The 16458-nt window shown below is 41.7% G+C and overlaps 1 long non-coding RNA gene and 1 pseudogene across 1 annotated transcript in view; one reads left to right on the forward strand and one right to left on the reverse strand.

Moving 5' to 3' along the window:
- Nucleotides 1-16458, forward strand: part of LOC135363749 (uncharacterized) — a 287379-nt gene that overhangs the window by 20360 nt on the left and 250561 nt on the right. The gene's annotated exons all lie outside the window — the stretch shown is intronic.
- On the reverse strand, nucleotides 1203-1301 carry LOC123840029 (U6 spliceosomal RNA; annotated as a pseudogene).

A 16458-nucleotide genomic window follows, 5' to 3' on the forward strand; every position in this document is an offset into this window, starting at 1 on the left:
TGTTAATTCTGTGCACTTTAACAATTGCTGCTGATCATGTCCTGCGTTACTGTGCTAGGCATTCTATGAACCCAGGAACCAGCGTAGGATCTGATCCTGCCCTCAGGAGAGCAGGAAGACAGTTGACGAAAGGCAAGAAGGTGAGGAATTTCACATGCTGGACCTCATTTAATGCTCAGAGCAACTCTCAACTTTGCAAAGGGTGGGTGTTTACTACTTCATTTTACAAATAATGAAATTGGGCCTCCCGTAGCTCAGAAATTAGGCTCCAGAGCCCACAGCTGACTTCAGAGCCCATACCCTCTCTCTAGCTCACTGTCTGGCTGGTTGGAGGGTCAATGAGCATAAGGCTAGAAAAAATTTGAATAAATGTAAACATAGGCACTATAGCATTAAAATACCATGTGGGTTAGAGAGGGATCACTGTGCAACCTGTAGTCAGTGAAGGGTTTCTGTGGGAGCACCTGAGCTGGGTTTGGAAGCCTGGAAGGATGAGGGCAGAAATCACAAGCACAAAGGCATTGTGGGCATAAGCTTGCAGCATTGCCAAGGAAACCAAATTGCCAGGGGCAGGACTGTAGAACGGGAAAACAGTGGGAAGCAGGGGAAGGTGTAGGGCAGGGGCCGATGCTGAAATACCCTGGATGCAGAACTGAGGTGTTTAGAGCCTTGTGAGAAACTCCCTGCCTCCTCCATCTGTGTGTGTGTGTGCGTGCGTGCGTGCACACACCAAAGAAGGTTTTAAAATGTGGAGGAAAAGTGCCATTTAATTAAAAGTTGCATTTGGGGGCTGTATGATGTTGAATTTTCCCTTTGTAGCAAGAAAAAGTAGTGCTTTAATAATGAGAAAAATGTCATGTTTCTTTTCCCACGAGGGAATAAAGTAAGTCAACCTCTTTGTTGAACTGAAAGTGTCTGAAAGTTGTTGGCAAAATGAACAAATTCCCTCTGAGTCTTGGTGAGAGGAGGAAATGGCAGAGGGGCAATGGGGCAAGTAAAGGAGGACATGAGTGCAGACCACCAGTCTGTAGGTGTCTCTGCTTTGCTGGAGATGCCTGGGCACTAGGAGGCAGATGAAAATACGAAAGAAAGAAGATCCAGAGGGAAAGCCTAATGAGCCCAGGGAATAGCAGGGAGCATGCAGGTCAGCTCTTTGGACTGGGGGAAAGAACTGGCATTTGGCAGGGGCTTATCATCACTCCCAGAGAGGATAACTTTTTACATGTCATCCTTGTTCAGGAGCCATGCTGGTCATCTCTGTATCATTCCAATTTTAGTATATGTGCTGCTAAAGCGAGCACAGTATTTTTTAAATGTTTACAACAAATATTTTTTTTGTGCTAGGCACTGTAGCATAAAGTGTGAAGGCATAAAGTACAATCCCCCCTTTTTGTTTAAAGGGAGATAATGTGCAATTTTTTTATACAATTTTTAAAGTGATTGTGACTTGTGATTTTATAATTGGGCAAAAGAAAAATCTAAGATTTAATGAGCGACTTAAGAATCCCTTCTTTAGTAGTCATGGATGCTTATCTACTGATAAGAATCCTACTTCAAACACGGACTCTAAATTTAAGAGAAAGGTACACACCAGATTCACACCTGCATTTTTCTGGTTTGAAGGGAAGTAAGGGAATTTTGTGAAATGTTTGAAAAATTGATATGAAATTTTCAGTGTGTACATAATCATTCATGTGGCAGACAATTCACTGGATGCTGGGGGATACAAAGAGGAGGTCCCAGGAACTTATAAACTATTGAAGGCAGCAGAGAAATGTGTAATACACAGTGATTGGTGCTACAATATACAAAGAATGGTTATAGAACAGTGATTTATTTTTTTTATTTTTTTTATTTTTTATTTTTTTTAAAGATTTTATTTATTTATTTTACAGAGAGAGACAGTGAGAGAGGGAACACAAGCAGGGGGAGTGGGAGAGGGAGAAGCAGGCTTCCCGCGGAGCAGGGAGCCCGATGCGGGGCTCGATCCCAGGACCCCGGGATCATGACCTGAGCCGAAGGCAGACACTTAACGACTGAGCCACCCAGGTGCCCCAGAACAGTGATTTAGAGACTGGGTAGATGAGTCCCTATGGAGTGGGTTTTGCAGTATAGATAAGAGTTCAGATGGAGAAGAGAGAAGTGAGATAAAGGAGAATGTTTTGAGGCATCGTAAGCAGAACAATGTATAAGTAAAAACTCAAGCATGTTAAAGTGTACCATCTGCTTAGGCAACTAATAGCCCAACAAGGGTGGTGTGTGATGTAGAGTAACAAAGGAATAATAAGCAATGGGGTTGTAAGAATAGACTAGAGATAGATGGCAACAGCCTTAAATACCTTGCTAAGAAGTTTGAACTTTATTCCTTAGGCTACTGTTTCTGAAGTTTTTTGTTTTGTTTTCAATATTAGTCCTGCAATATGCTCTGGAAAAAAAGGGATCTATAGTCAGAAGTTTGGGAGATACTGTAAATATGCATTCTTCTTGGATATGCATAAGTGTATCACTACACTAGGCATTTGAGCATTATAAAAGCTCTGAGAATTCCTGAAAATGCAACACAACCGAATATTCTAACTTTGTTTTACTCATTGCTTCCCAAATTTATGCTACTATAGGCCTCCTTTCCATGTAATACTTTCTCAGATTTCCTGGAACTACTATTCCCTTAACCTAGATTGGGAAATGCCTCTAGGGGAGCCACTGAGGTTTTTAGTAGGAGGGGGATTTAATCTGGAATGCACTGGAGGAAGGGAACTGGTACCCATGTGGAGGCGGGAAGGGTGGTAGACTGGCTCTACGACATCACAGAAGACTGAACCAAATGCTGGCAAGTTCTCTGTTATAGATCTTACCTCATGCTGTAACTTCCATTTCCTCCACTCACCTGTGAATTCCCTGCCATAGTTGTTCTGCATCCCATGCCCAACAAGATGCAATTGCATCTATGTTGAATGTGTCAGGGGAAGAATCAGCCTCCCATAGCCATTTGGTTAAGAAATCCAGATGAAGATATGGGCCTCTTAGGGAAGCTTGGAGAAGACAGCCTTCTTTGGGGCTAGGAAATGAGAAAAAGCAAATGCCTAAATCAGGTGTAGATATAACTCTCACTTTTGATACTGACTCTGAATAAGCAGGATGACTAATTTTTGTTTTAATTATAAAGTATGGTATTTTGTGTGGATATATTTTCTGTATATCACCAATAAATTGTCCACCCTGAAATGTTTTTCTTACTCTTATGAGATAATAAAATATATAAGGGGAAGTATTATTTAATATAGTCACAAAGATGGAGAAGCACATTAGGCATGATAGATTATGATCCTTTTGGTGTGGAGTGACAGTTATTTTAGCAGGAAAAGGAAAAGTTCTCTTAATGCTTATCACAGCTTTCATAGAAAAGGTGAAACCAGGAAAAAGGACAAATCTCCATTTACAATTTACTTTGCTCCCAGATTTCTCAGTGTGACACTTGCTGTAAAGGTGAATCTTAAGGAAAACGAAATAAATGGCTTAGCATACATCATCACTATGATCACATTTGAAATGGCAGAAGCGTAGAAGCATCAGCTTAGCGGAAGGTTGGAAGTGCCCCACTTCAGCTTGGCCAACATCACCTAGAGGAAAAGAACAGTGAAATCAAGGCCTATGGCCAGAACAAAGCTCCGTGAGCCTAAACGGTTCCAATGCAGTGTGGTGGAGCAATATTTTGAAATATCAATTGAAGATTTTTTTTTTTTTTTTTTGGTATTTTCTTGGGTCACTTGGTTCTGGCTTCCATTCAGTTAATTAGGCCAGTCTGGGTTCTTTGCCTTGGGAAAGGTGGAATGAACCCAGGAAATGAAAGTCATATCTTGGCTTTTAGGGTTCCAAAGTCCTAACTCCCACAGGAGAGAAAAGAACCTGGGACATTAAAAATAGATGAGCCTAGAGTACCAAAGACTGAGGACAAGCTACCCACCTCAGAGGGGGACTAGATTCCATGGAGTAGGAAGCATCAGGGGGTGTAGGGGCACATGTAGAAGCTTCTGTGTGGATAATCCCTGAGGAGGATGGGTGCCCAGTCCTCACCCAGGTCAAACCTTGGGGAGGTATGACTTTAGAGCCTCAGATAGATCTGTGGGGGCTGGATGCACACAGGACCTGCGCCTTGCTTTCTGGGTACTTCCCTGAGGAGAAATGACTGTGTAAAGAAGGGCTTTGGACAGCATCAGGTTCCCATGGCCTGGCTGGTGGCAAGAATCATTCTCTGAGCTAAGTGGATGGGTTTCTTTTTCTTTTTCTTTTTTTTTTTTTTTAAGTGGATGGGTTTCTGAATGCTCCCAGTTTCTCACAGCCCAGCATGGTGTGGAGCAGTAAGTGAATTCCTCGGTACCAGAGAGGAGCACAGGGGAACCAAAAGCAAAGGCACGAATGGGGAGGTGGGCCAGACAGCAGTGAATTTGTTGTATGATGACCAGGACTGGGCAGCTGAGGGGCATCTCAGCAGATGCCACTGTGGATGATGGGGAACTCAATGCCCACCATACTCATCCCTGCTTCCTTGGTACTACTCAAACTCCCTAGACTCCTAAAATGCCTGCATTAACTTCTGCCACCCCTTCAGCATATTCTCTCAAAATAGAAATTCCATTGTGTTATAGAAAAATAAAGTTACATTTCTTACACACATGAGTCTGGGGATTGAGATTCAAGCCCACTTTTTGTATAATAATGACAAATTCCATTTGATGATGTCTGGTCAAGAATGGGCACTTCTCTTTCCTGCAAAGATCAAGATGCCCTTAAACTCAGGCAAATAACAAAGAGGGGTTTGTTGAAAGGATACACAAAAGTCTCTTAGAAATCCAGGGTGGAAAATTATAACTGGGTCTGAGGGGATTCTTGGAAAGGGGAAAATGAGGCTTTTTTCACTGTCTCTAAGGGACTCCATGAACTCTTTCATCTCTCCCTGTGTGCCCCTCCCCTCCCTCTTCATTCCTGGCTTCTGCCTGGGCAGTGTGTGATCTGATTCCCGCCCCGCCCCAGTTCTCCTGCCTCTTCAGTTGCCCCACTGGGGAGGCTCGTTTGTGTCTCTCTGTTGTGTGTGTACACGGCAAGCATCTGATTGGCTCTTTGTGGTCAGGTGTCTTCTCCTGTCCAATCACTGACTGGTTGTTGCTGAGGAGTCACAAACCACATTTATAGCAGCGAAGGCAGGGCTGCCATATTGAACAACTCCAGCAGGTACTTGGCAAATACTACTCTGTGAATGGCTCCCTCTGGATTTGTATAGTGTACGTTCTGCGTGGCCAGATGCAGCAGTCCTGGCCAAGATCTCTGCTCTCCTGTTTCGGAAATGCAGTAAAATGGTGGAACTTAACTGTTGTTTGACTTGAGTGAAAATCTTCCTAATGTGCCAAGGGGCCATATGAATGCCTGGAGTAAGATGAGGAGGGCTGGTCTCAGCATATGTGAATGTTCATGGTGAACAGAAAGAGGCTACCTTGTCAACTTGGATGGTTTTCTGGTTAGTATAGTGGTTTAGAGGACAGGCTTTGATGTTCAACAGGACTGTGTTCAAATCCCAGCTCTGCTTATAAAATGTGTTGGTGGTCAGGTTACTTGATTTCTCTAAATCTCAGTGTCTTGGGCGCCTGGGTGGCTCAGTTGTTTAAGCGACTGCCTTCGGCTCAGGTCGTGATCCTGGAGCCCTGGGATCGAGTCCCGCATCGGGCTCCCTGCTCAGCAGGGGGTCTGCTTCTCCCTCTGACTCTCCCTCCTCTCATGCTATCATTATCTCTCTCAATTAAAAAAAAATCTTAAAAAAAAAAAGATTTATAAATCTCAGTGTCTTCATCGGTAAAGTGGGGATGTTAATTTCAGTCCCACAGGGATTCTTATAAGGATTAAAGGATTTAATACATTTAAGGAATTTAGGCCAGTGTCTGGTGCCCAGTAAGGGCCAGCTGTCATTAGTTCCATTATAGTGATAATAAACCATATAAACTAAGCAGTCATGAAAACTTGACCCATTATATGAAAAGCATTTATTTATCTGCCTTCAAGGTAGTTATTATGTATTTGGTAAAGGTCTATATAGTTAAAATTGAGATCAGAATCACAATGTTATACCGAAGTTGATACAAGTAATAATTAGGAACAATTAGAATGATATTGATGATGATGAAGAAATAAACTTGGATAAACTTTTGTCTCAGGCTTTTGTGGCACAGGTATGTACATATGTAGTCTATCTGATTTTGACTTTATTTAAAAATCTTGGTCTTAATGGCTTTTTCCTTAGCATCTTGACCCTATTGTGACATCTAACAAGATGTGATTTTTTTTCAAGCTACATGTTTCATAAACAAAATATATGTTTATATCTGACTGTACCCAAGCTGCTAATTATGGGCATCTCTTTCTATAGCTCACTATTAATCACTCATGTCTTTAGGGTTATATAGAAAACAATTTATGTTACAAAATAAAACCCTCCCTTAAAAATGTTTGCCCTGGGAGTGAGGAGGGAAGAAATCACAAACTGTTATTGTTTTCCCTTAGATGGATCTAAATATTAACATTCCCTTAGCTTTAAAGATTATTTTTATGCCGCTCCTTTATAAACAGTCGAAGTACACTAACTCTTCTGTTGTCTGGGGTTCTGTCTACAGCATACCCAAACAACTAAGCTAAAAAAGAAAAAAAAAAAATAGAGAGAGAAAATCAATTCAACAGGTTATTTGGCATTGTATGCAGAAAATAATAATGTTTGAATAGCTTAAAACATTTTTAAAAGCATGGCATCTAGTAAATTGATTTTTGTGTTTATATACAACCTAAGGATCCTTCACACAGTGGAGGGAGTTGATTCTAGATCTCACTGCAACTATATTAACTACGTAAACTCTAGAGTAGAGGCCTGCTGGCTGAGGCAGGAGTTTATGGGAGGAAGAATTGGAGCAGGAGGAAGAGGAGGAGGAGAAGGAAGAATAAGCTAGCGTGATTACGAGCAGTAATAGTCACCACCGTGTGCAGACACTTCCTGTACAGTAGCATTTAATCTGCATGGCAACCTTGAGAGATAGCACTATTATTTCCTCTTGTTACAGAAGAGGAAACAAAGACTCTCAGGGTGAAGTGAGCGGCAGAGGAACCAAGATTTGAACAGTAACAATGCCGACACTGATCACACGCTTCTCGGTTATTGGCAGGCACTGCCCCGTTGCGTTCCTGCACTGATGCTTGGAAGTAGGTTTCTTTATTATGCTAGGTCAACACAGGAGGAAACTGAAGTTTGGGGACCTGACTGATCCAGTGACAGACAAAGGTCTGAGTCCAGGGCTCTGAAGCCACAGCTATAATCTTGCCTTTCAGGTGCAGTTTAGATGTGTGTCTTGTAGGTTCTGCTTGGACTGATTTGTTGAGAGAAGGGACGTCCTCTAAGTGGAAGATGCTGTCTTGAGGCAGCACTTGGTGCCTCAGTGCCTGGGGCGGAAAGCAGATGCTCTTCCTTTGAGGGCCCCTGACGGACCTCCGCAGTAGGAGGTAAGGCAGTAGGGTAAGGGGAGTGAGGCACTTGCCTCAGGTACAAAATTTAAGGGAACACCAAAAATCCAAAAATTAAGATAAGTACTATTTTAATGCAGTATTTAAAATTATGTAAATAATAAATATTTAAAGTAAAAATATTTTTAGAAATCCACATTTGGACAAATATCCATAGTTAAAGACAGGATCAGGAGGGTCCCCGGTCACCTGGTGTCAGGCCTCCAGATGGAGATCAGACAGGAGGGTGAGCCCGATGCTGGCCCTCTGCTCATGGCCACCGATGCTGTCTTCACCCTCACGGGGCCTTCGTGGACCCTTCATAACATTTTGGTCCCTGTATTGGCTCTCTCTACTGCTGCGCACGCGGGTCTCCCTCCCAGAGGCACCGTGAAGGAGAGGAGACTGTATAATAGTGCTTCACCCAAACAGCGTTTCTTCATCTAGTGCTATTTTTGAAAAGTGAGGATGGCATTTTCCAGTGATATGCTAAAAAGTTAAGCTTCTTCCCTTCCACCTTTTCTCTCCAAATCTCAAGTAAGGAAGTTGTTTAAAAAAGAGACAGTCAGTGCCTCTCCAATTTTAGATCTGTGTATTGGGCCACTCTTGGTTTCTCTTTTCTTATTTACTACTTGGGGTGTCAACTTAAGAAAACACTCGCTCTCCTGCTGACACGTCAGCTGGGTTACATGTGTCTTGCTGATCTCTTCCAAAAGCACTGCAGAATTGTCCAGTCCCAGTGGCCTTGGGCTTTGAGGTCTCAGTCCCGCAGTCATGCTGTTGAATACAAATATAACTGCTTCCCACCCCAAAAGACATTTTATTTATTATTTTAAAAATATTTTCTTTGGGCTCCTTTAATCCTAGGGGACATTTGCTTGATGAAGAGCAAATAAGTTCCCTTAACCAGACTGTTGTTATAAATATCCATGGCATTAATTCAAACCATTTGCATCGGAAACTTCTTCTTCTTCTTTCTTTTTTTTCTGGAGGAAAAGGGGTGGCTGACTTAACCTCAACATTTGGGACATGATTTTCCCTAAAATAACCACAACATCCATCATTTTTTTTTTCCTGCTGGTGTGTCAATTTTTTAATGAGAGGCTGGGTCCCTTCAGTACCTTCGGTCTCCATAGTAACAATTCCATGTGTTTATTCTGGCTTACTGCAACAAAATGCTGAGGAAAATGTCAGTGACTCATTTTTGATTGGGGGTTCCTCTAATTAGAGGACGAATATTTAGAAGTTGATCAGTGATGCAAAGATACTATGTGCTTGAAAGTAAGATCTGTGGCAAGCATTTTAAATGACAAACTATAAAACTTTGACAGTCAGATGTTTTCAAATTCTGGCTGTTTCTTCACAGGTGCAGGGGTTTTCAAGACTATTATTGTTTCATCCATGTATAACCAACCTTGACTTCCTGCCATTCCCTCCTGGTACCAGGATCTGAGTAATGCATTAAGTAATGGATTAAAGTATCTAGAATGACTAATGCAGTTATACGAGTCTATTTGGACCTATGGTATGTGCATCTGAGATGAGCTAAATCAATACAATAAAGTCTTTTGGAGGTGGTCACTGGGTGGCCAGAAAAGTTAAAAATATTTCTAGGTTCCCAGTTTTTCCATCTTCTTTGTCACTTTAAGTTGTATTTTGGATCTATGGAAGGCAGAAAGGGGCCTGTAGTGCTTTATGATTGTTGCCTTGGGTTGCCATGGTTTGATTTAGTAGGTATCATGCCTCTCTTTCCTCATCTGTAAAATGGGAACAATAGCAGGATTTGCATCATGGCATGTTTGAGGGGATTAAATGCAATAATGATGTATGCATAGTGCTTAGCAAAGTGCAGACTCCTAGGATAACACCAGGTAAGTACTGACTATTATAATTGCTCGTTTTACTTTCGTTTTTGGATCAGCACTTTGGCCTCTGGATTGAGTTCCTTTGCTCTTATGGGAATGGTGCTAAACTAAGGTAAGACTAAGCAGCAAATGAAATTTCCACTTTAGAAGGCCAGGAATCAGTTCAAGTCAGTGTGGATATGTCAGTCTGTGGGGAATACTACCCCTTCATCCCAACCCCAGGGCTCCATGAAACTCAACTCTTCCATGTCTGAGAGCCATGGGGCATTTTGTCTTGATCCCAGGCTTATCTGGACAGGCACCCAGGACTAAGGGCAAAGCTTAGATGGAGAACCTACTCCTCATGCCCCGGTGGTTGAATCTCAATCAGTATCTAAAATACAAAGATATGAGGAATATAAAAAAGTCAAGCTCATGGAACCAGAGAGTATAACAGTGGTTGTCACGGCTTGGGGGTTGGGGTAATGGGAAGATGTTGGTCAAAGGGTATAATCTTTGATTTATAAGATGAGTATGTTCTGGGGATCTAAAGCACACCAGGGTGACTATAGTTAATAATACTGTAGGTGTACTTGAACTTTGCTAAGAGAGTAGATCTTAAGTGTTCTCACCACACACACATACACAAACACAAAAGTAACCATGTGAAGTGATGGATATATCTATGAACTTGATTGTGGTAATCACATTACAATGTATACATATATTAAATCATCATATTGTATACCCTAACTATATATAATTTTTACTTTCCAATTATAATTCAATGAACCTGGAAAAACAAAATAAAGCACAAAGAGACCCATTCTTAGCTGGCAGAATTGGAAGTCAGATGCATCCCTGTGACCCCTTATCAGTGGCCTAACTTTGTATGACTCATGAAACTCCATGAGACCAATGTGGATACAATGTGGGCCTGCAGAGAAGTTGGTAAGAAAAGCTGATGATTTTTAGGTAGAATATTAGACATTTGCATGAAGCAGTTTTCTAGCTACTCTTGAAAATCCATCCTTTTGATGACTCTTAGTAAACTGTAGATCCTAGAAGCCAGGTCTTTATTAGGGAACTTTACCATTCACTTTTTTTTTTTAAAGATTTTATTAATTTATTTGACAGAGAGAGACATAGCAAGAGAGGGAACACAAGTAGGGGGACTGGTAGAGGGAGAAGCAGGCTTCCCGCTGAGCAGGGAGCCCGATGCAGGGCTCGATCCCAGGACCCCGGGATGACCTGAGCCAAAGGCAGATGCTTAAAGACTGAGCCACCCAGGTGCCCCAACCATTCACTTTCTTAACACATATCTATTCCTGTGGTGTGTCAAGCATGTGGCTAGATCAGCTGCAAATACAAATGACATGGTGCTCCTCCCTTGGAGGTTACATTCTAAGTTGAAGAGATAGAAACAAGTGAAAAAAGATAATAATTGCATATACTAAATGCTATGAGGGAAAAACATGTGCTAGGGAGCATTTGTGTGTGAGCCTAGACCTCTGTGTATTGCTCCAAGAGGAAGCTTGTGCCTTCTGCGGCTAATAAGGATGGAGATAATATTCTAGTTACTTCCTCTATGGTAAATACTATGGAAAGATTCCTCCTTCTTAAATGTCGATGCCAGCTATGTCTTTCCTTTGGAATGAACAAAGTGATCGCTGTGGCTGTTTTTATTTTACTTGTGAATAATAATGTGGCTAGGGCCCTGAGTCTCAGTTAAATGCTATAATTACTATTTTTATCTTCACTGTCAGAAAACACAGCTTTGCAAACGGATTTGTTCACAAACTGCTTTTTTCTTCACAAAGCATCTCGTAGGTCTGGTGTTTGCCAGAGCCCATTTTGGGAAACAGTGTTTTAGAAAATACAGTTTGGGTGGTCCTGTGATATGATTTCTAGAATAGTAAGTATGTCTTTGAAGAGAAACGTTCCAGATAAGGTATCTACACTTGTTGGCTATCTAGGTTTTTGAATGCCTAGTTAAAGTCACTATTTTTTAGCTTATGCCCTAGGTCTCAGGCATTTGCCTATGATTTCTTGAGAATCATAACCCATCTCCATTCCCAGTTGTCAATATTATTGCAGAAAAAACTAAAAATAGCCCTTTAAACAAAGCAAAGCAAAACAAAACAGAGCAAAAACAACAGGTATTTGATAGCAAACATGTAAGAGGATTCTGTCTTAAAGATTAATGCAAAATAGATATAAATCAGGCTTGTTTCTAAAGTTTACAGAAGAATAAAATGTTACAGGAATTCCTTGGGGGAAATATTATACATGTAAAAAATGCTGGGCTTCTCTTTTCCGTTTTAAGACCAATTAGTTCTTAAAAGATTTTTTAAAAAATTTAAAATGATCATACAGTTCTTCTTTGCTTGAAATATTTAAAAATATTACAGATGTAAAAGGAATTCATTTGCATATCCATTGACTTCTTATCCATCAGTAGAGAATGCAGTAGCCTGAGACCAGTTTATTGGTCTGGGGGCCAAAACAGTGTCTGACTTTTCCTGACTATCTCCAGCTACATGGAATCTGGGTACTAATCATCTAGGGCCAAGTTTAAATTATAGATCCTTGGTAGTAGGTCTGAAGAAAAATTGTAATGCTCTAGAAACTGGTTTAGGTGAGGTTGATTTTTTTTTTTTTCCTTTAAAAATACTGAGAATTATACAAAAGACAGTGTATGTATACATGCTGTGGAATAACCAAATGGTTCCATTAGGGGAAACCTTTACTAGCTCTTATCTCCTCTATGGTTAAGACAACACTGCACCTCATAGCTAACTGGTTAAAAGTCAAGGATGCCCAGCTCTGGGTAGAGTTTAGAAGGTGGCAGAGCTTCAGAATAGCCAGTTTTGCATCATAAACTTCAAATATGTTCTAGAAGAATATGCTTCTTTATAACTCAGGGCACCATGCAATAAATCCAAAAGAGAATACTGTGACTGGGGACCCCTTCCCATTCTCTAGCCTTATAATTTCCCATTGCTCATGTAACTTCTCATTTAGTTCTTTCTGTACCTTACTCAAAGCAAACTCTTTCCCACATTTGTTAGCTTACTTATTTTTGGGTTCTTCCTTCAAATGTAGAAGTAGTTCTTAAACATTAATGTGTATCAGAATTAGTTGCAGAGCTTGTTAAAAATGCGAATGTTGCAACCTCTAGGTAATCAGTAAAAGGATAGTAAAAGAATAGATAATCTAAAGAACAATGCTGCCATCCATCTCTCAGTAATGCTAATACTCATGCTTGGAAAGTACTTTGTAATGTCTATGATACTTTTGCACAATTTGAGTTATTTCCCCATTCCAACATCCATGGGACTTTCATTACTTCACTGCCCATTGGGTTTTCAAACCGGATTACCATAAACTTCCTTCATCACCTTCCCCTCTTCTTTAAGTACAGGAAAGAACATTTAATAAACACACTCCAGTAACTATCCCTTTCCTACCTCTGGCCTCTTCCTGTTCAGCCCTTCCTCCCCATAGTTCCTGTTTATCCATTCATTTCTTTATTCAGCCAGTGACATAATATTTATTGTCTGCAAAAAATTAATCACTGTGCTAGGTACTCTATTACATTATCTTGTATTTTCACAAAACTCTGAAAGGTAGAAATTTTACACAGCCAGACTGTGGTAGAGCCAGGATTTGAACCTGCATAAACAAACCTCTTTGTTTTGTGGGCTTCTTACTAGCTATAGAGTTAGTAACTCTGCCCTGGAATAATAACTATTAAAGTTCACTGGCTCCCCAGAGAAAAAAGAGGAGGGAAGAAAGCACAGAACAAACACCCAATTTTATGAACTAATAAAAGTTGAAAATAACCTGGGAGTGTCTGATGTGAAAAACCTGTTTTTGATAACTGATAGGGCACAGGAGGTTGCTTTTATTTTGATCTTGCTGAATTTGCATACAAAGCAAAAAGAACATCCCATCTTGTCTTCCTGGAGATAAGAAATGATAAGGCTTCTGGGAAGAGTAAGTAAACACTCCGGATTTTAAGTGATTTGGGCAGTTCTTGTCAAAGTTTCAAGGGCACACAAATTGCCAGGACTCTTGTTAAAAACAATTCTGATTTTGTAGCTCTGGGGAGGGGCCTGAAAAATCTGCATTTCTAACAAGACCCTAGGGGATACCCCACACCACACTTTGAGAACCAAGCATGTAATGTGCTTGGGGACTAACTGCACCCTGACATAGCCTAGGACACAGGGGTGCTACCTACGGAGATTCAGGAGATTTGGAATTGAAGCCAACCCTGCTACTTCCTAGTGTTAAGTGAGCCTTTCCTTTCCCCCTAAATAAGGACAACTGCTCCCATCTTACTGGGATGTTGAGAAAATTAAAATGGGATAGCAGTAAGTGAAAGCACTTTGCAAACTATCAGGTGTGAGGTTATAATCTGGCTTAGTTTGTGCACTCAGCTGTCATTGTATAATATTGGGAGAAGGTTGTTACTGAACCTGGGCTTGGCAATTAATTCCCTAAGTCTGAGAACAAGAGATGGAGAATCTCTGACATACAGAAGAAGGAAAGACTAATTGACTTGGGTGAATGCCAGGATGGGAAGGGAAGTAGATATTCATAGGAAGTACAGCAATTCAGAGACCAGGCATTTTTAGTGAGCCTGGAGATGGGACAGAATGTCCATTCACTGGGTGTATTTTTTTCAAGCATGTATTGAAGTAGGGTGGCCCTAGGTGAGGAAAATTAGGGAAAATACATGGAGCAGAATTCCTTTATCCTTGAAAAACACATTAAAACAAAATGTAGTTCCATTTCCAAGTGTAGTATCTTCACTTAGAGATATAAAACAGAGAGGAATCTGAAAATGAGGGCAGTGCTGTTTCAGCTACCTTTTATTTTGTAAATTTATTTCAGTAATTGCAGAGTTTGGGTTTAATAGCCTTGCAGCTTCTTAGACAAAGCATGAGCCTGTCAAGAGATGAGTTGTTGGAACCAAGATCCCTTAACACACATACCTAGAGGCGAGACACTCAGATTCCTGTCCCCAACTCTCCCTTTCTTTTCACTCATCCTGAAATTTATTCAACAGATACTCATTCAGTGTTTTCTCTGGGCTGCACACCGTTCTGGGCACTGTAAAGAGGGGATTCCAATCATTCTTAGGTCACACTGGATGGGTCAATGCATTAATGCATCACAGTGTTTTGAAGAGTGTGAATTTCCATACAAACATGTTGTCATCTAAATGCAGTGGGGTCTCAGCCCTGCACCCCTTGGTGAGGCCTTGGGGCACTTCTTTTCCCTCCGTCTCTCTCCTCACCTGTGAACACTCCAGCTTGCTCAGTTCAGGATTTCAGGCAGGCCCTCCTCAGCCCTAGGAAATAGTTGCTCTAAACGGCCCTAGATCTTAGCATGCACTTTGTCATCCCTGAGGGCAGTGTTCAAAGCTTTGGAGATCCGTGCCCAGAGGGTGGGCTTGCTGCAGAGGTTGGCTCCTGGGATGTTTCCTTCTCTCAGGAACTGTCCCCTCCACCCACCCTGGGGTCTGGTGGATATCATGGGGAACCTCCAGAAAGTCATCTCCTGAGGTGGGTTTTCAGACCCATGAAATGTACCAGGCATAGAACTGGAGGGACAATGAAGCCACAAGACAGACAAAAGGGTGAGGGCGAGGAGAACTCTATGAGCCAGCAGGTCCTCATAGCCATCCTCATTCGAGGGTTAACAATCACCAGCTTAGTACTTTTCTTTTTTTTTTTTTTTTAAAGATTTTATTTATTTGAGAGAGAGAGAATGAGAGACAGAGAGCATGAGAGGGAGGAGGGTCAGAGGGAGAAGCAGACTCCCTGCCGAGCAGGGAGCCCGATGCGGGACTCGATCCCGGGACTCGATCCCGGGACTCCAGGATCATGACCTGAGCCGAAGGCAGTCGCTCAACCAACTGAGCCACCCAGGCGCCCCAAGTACTTTTCAAGAGAAAGACAGTACAGTGGAGCACTCCCCCGCCCACTGCTGAAAGTCTGACAATACCAGATACAGTCCAGGGCTTAAACAATTTTGGGTGCTGCGGTGCTGCTGGCTGGGATCCCAAGTGCCTGCTTTGAGATAGAGTGAAGAAACAGGAACTTCGGGGAGCCTCTCACTGACCCTCCCACGGGGGATGGAGTTTCTCCCTTAGAAGTGGTGCTGTCAGATTCCCAGGCCAGCAGACAGAAATTCTAGTTTTTGAGTAATTTAAGTGGTAACTCTAAGTTTGCTGAGAGCTGCACTGAAGGCCAACTTTTCTCTCTAGTGTAATTATTCAAGAGCAACTATATGTTGGCAAAAGAAGTATAAAAGGCAGACCTTGCCTCTTATTCCTTCCAGAGAGAGAATCCTAGGGCTGCAGTGTGGTTAGACCCCATCATCTATAGCCTATTTTCAAAGCTTGGGAAAACTGAGCTGGTTGAAAGACTCAGTTGGAGTTTGGGTCACTGGGGAGCCATTGTTGACAACTATTTGTTGTCCAGTCAAGAATATGTTTTCAGGTTGTTTGTTCAACTTTGTGGGTCCCCTTTGGAGCATGGGCTACTTTAAAAGTTTATAGGAAAGTGCATTTCCCTTAAAGACTGACCTCTTTTTTTTTGAATGGTAGTATGGACTTGATCCCAAACATGTGGATCTGTAAGTTTGAGCCTTGCCACTTTTTAGTTATATGAGCACGTTCATGTCCCTTAAAGTCATGGAGACTCAATTACCTTACCCTTACGATGGGAATACTTGGCTTGCTCTGACAGAAATTAGATGTGTTGTGATTTTGGTGACTTCTGTGTGTGTGTGTGTGCATGCACACACGTGCGCGCTTCTCAGGACATTTTTATGAAAAGCAAAAAATCAGCTTTCTTTTAGTCCCTTGCTCATCTTTGCTTGCACGCAGAGAGGTAAAGTTCAAGAACTGGCAAAGACCCTCGAGCCTGTGCTGTGGGACTGAGGGAATCTGCTACCCTACAGAACTTTGACTGCTGGGAATCCATACTCAGGGCTTGTCCTGGAGACGTTGTCCATAGATAATGTTCATAACACCTAGAAAGTATTAAAGCAATCAGAGGTAAAA

Source organism: Mirounga angustirostris, unplaced genomic scaffold, assembly GCF_029215605.1.
Source record: "Mirounga angustirostris isolate CCGP_5_RB_7025 unplaced genomic scaffold, mMirAng1.0.hap1 SCAF_3, whole genome shotgun sequence".
In the NCBI taxonomy this organism is placed as follows: Eukaryota; Metazoa; Chordata; class Mammalia; order Carnivora; family Phocidae; genus Mirounga; species Mirounga angustirostris.